Source organism: Hypanus sabinus, unplaced genomic scaffold (genome assembly GCF_030144855.1).
Source record: "Hypanus sabinus isolate sHypSab1 unplaced genomic scaffold, sHypSab1.hap1 scaffold_1785, whole genome shotgun sequence".
Lineage (NCBI taxonomy): Eukaryota > Metazoa > Chordata > Chondrichthyes > Myliobatiformes > Dasyatidae > Hypanus > Hypanus sabinus.
In genome coordinates, this window is record NW_026779872.1 from 4,558 (window position 1) to 7,602 (window position 3,045).

General features: G+C 45.5%; 1 long non-coding RNA gene across 1 annotated transcript; it reads right to left on the reverse strand.

Annotated features, from left to right (window-relative positions):
• Positions 1-454: 454 nt before the first annotated feature.
• On the reverse strand, positions 455-2,774 carry LOC132387373 (uncharacterized). Its single transcript, XR_009509871.1, has 3 exons — positions 2,741-2,774; positions 1,588-1,631; positions 455-1,222 (listed from the first exon to the last, which is right to left on the reverse strand). It is a non-coding gene; the product is annotated as an uncharacterized LOC132387373 (long non-coding RNA).
• Between the last annotated feature and the right edge of the window lie 271 nt (positions 2,775-3,045).

A 3,045-nucleotide genomic window follows, 5' to 3' on the forward strand; every position in this document is an offset into this window, starting at 1 on the left:
TACCCCCAGAGCCCCAGAAACTTACCCCGTACTGCTAACCCTCTCTGCTCCTCACTCAGCCATCTAAATGATAACAACTGGGTCTGGGTGCCTCGATCAAATTTACAATCAGCACCAATTCCATCATCACTGACATATGGCCTTCAGTCTGTCGTTTTGTGAGGAGATACAAGTTCAACAAAAATCATTTCACGAGATTACAGTGAAACATCGACACGAGGGAGACTGATGAAACAAACACATGAAGTGATCAAACTACGTGATCAATCAGCATTCTGCAAATAAGAAGCAACGTCGCATTTCGGCGTATAGGAACATTGGAAAAGAGGGCTGAATCAATGTCCCGGATTGATAAATTTTCACTGTGCCAATTCGCGCAGTAATCAGGAGTCAACTCGGCGTTTCAGAACCGTTTTCCATTTTATTGCATTTATTATTCAGCCATGAAGCGCGGAGTAGTCACTTCGGGCCTTTCAGCGACCGATGACAAACCCGATTAACAGAAGAGATTTACAAGGATGTTGCCTGGATTGGGGAACATACCTTATGGGAACAGGTTCAGCCGGAATTTGCGTTTCATCCTTGGAGCGACGGAGGATGGGCGGTGACCTGATTGATGCGTATAAGATAATCAGAGGCATTGATCGTGCAAGAGCAAGAGGCTTTTCTCCAGGGCTGAAATGGCGAACACGATGGGCACAGGTTTATTGTGCTCGGAAGTAGGTACAAGGAGATGCCAGGGGTACGTTTTTCACACAGAGAGTGATGGGTGCGTGGCGAGCGAAGGCCGATACAGTGGGACTTTCCAGAGACTGTGAGATTGGCACATTGAGCTCAGAACCATAGAGGGCTATGCGGTAGGGTAATTTTGCTATATAGATCAGACATTGCAGCTCAAACACAACTGACCACGTGTTGAGAATAGAGTACGGCCGGGATAGGGATTCGAACAGCGGTCATTTTATGGGAATCCCCTGACACTCCACAGCACCAGTCTGGGTTGATGCGAGAGAACTAAGCTGCTGCGACGGAAACGAGACAGAATCTTCTGTGATGTCTTTGTCGTGAGGCTAGGAAACGCGGAAGAGGTTTAGTTGAGACCTCGAGAACGATTACAAAGAAAAAAAAAGCCATTTTGAACGGTGGATTTATCCTGGATGGTTGTCTTTTCTCTGTGCCAATTCACGATCCAATCATCGGCTTCCGTTCACAGTGACGTCAGCTGCGGAAACAATTCACAATTTATGTTGACTACGTCAGCAACCCGAAAGTGTGGCTGCTGGTGAGGGTAAATACGGGTGATGATTTCAGAATCTGTGACTGATATTGTGACAATGCAACCGCAATTAATATTTTTTATATCGCTATAGACCCAGGAAAAGTGTTCCTTTCAATATCAATATATCGCTGTGCGACTCCGCCTGACTCCAGTCTTGCTCTGTTACTTGTCTCTAAACTTCCAATCTCAGTGTGACTATGAGATGTGCACAACCAGGACCCTGCACGGCCCATAGGCTTGAAATTAGTGAATACCTTTCCTTTACAAGTGACATTACGTGTCGGCAGCCCCAGATTCGGTTCACATACCTGTTCAGATCATCGTAAACAGATCGATACTCCAGGATAAGACCCTGTTAATGCGAGGAAATCTGCAGGATTTAAAAAATTATTACCAAAAGCATTTATGTGTCAGAGAAGAATTAGAAGAACATTGAAAAGGACCTACGCATTCTTAACAATTCGTGTCTGAGAGAAACACGGAACAGTCGGGCCATGATGAAGAGAGGATCAGAGACACAGTTATGATTATTAAATATCGCAGAAAGCACTATAAGTTCACAAGAGCATAAAACACAAGAGCAGAATTAGGCCCTTCGGTACATTGGCCTCCTCCACCATTCTATAATGACGGATGAATTTTCCCTCCCAACCCTAATCATCTGCTTTCACTCTGCAATACTTGAAACTATCAACGTTGCTTCGCGTAACCCGGGGCCTTTGTCCCCCGAGCCATAAGGGACAAACAAATTACAGAGATACACAACACTTCGGCTAAAGATATTCCTCCTCATCGCTCTCTTCTGAAGGGTTCTCTGCATTCCATCGTAGAGGAATTAGTACTCACACCATCCATTCCGGACCATGCATTCCACAGCGCCGCCCTCTGGTCCCAGACCAGCACCCCGTCCTTCACGTTGAGAGAATCGCTCCACGCCCAGTCAGTATAGGTCTTCCAATTATTCATCATTCAATGAGCTCACCCTTTCCTTCTTTAGACCTGCAGTACACAGAGGCCTCAAGCTAACAGGCGTATCAGCCCCTGTCGTTTTCTTCCCTTTCTTCAAGAAGAGCGAAGTGATGTTTGCAAATTTCCAATCCTCCAAAACAATTCCATGATGGTATGAGTACTAATTCCTCTACGACCACTTCACCGGCCTATTTCAGACGCCTGGCGTGCAGTCAATCTCATCCATTCACCCCAGGTTATTTATCCACCTTCCAAATTGTCTAGCATCTTCTGCTTATTACAGTGGCTGCAACCACTTCCGTGTCCTGACACTGTCATACTGATGGTGTCTTCAACAGTGAAGGCGAACACGTGATACTTAATGAGTTTTTCCGCCATTTCTGCCTCCCCCCGTTACTGAAACTTCGACATTCTCGCTGTCGAGAGTCTCACTTCAGGTTCTGAAGTGGAAACAATTACTTCAAAAGGGATTGACGCTAATGTTTCCCTTACCGTGTAAGTGGAGTCTCCATCCTGCGCATTGTTCCTTGCACCCTTGAAAGAGAAGATTACGTGTTATTTTTGAGACGTTTAAACAAGTTCACAGCAATTGCATTCTGACTCTCCGCCGATAAACACCGGGAGTATCAATGTATCACATTAGTTTGTGTTTGGGGTAATATTGCCTCGTTCACCATTCGCTGCACCGCGTGTTTCCGATTCAGTGTGTGTGTGTGTGTGTGTGTGTGGAGTTACTCACATTGATCGGATATTTTAAAAGACTCTTTCATGAAATGTATTACAGCAAGGGTCAGATG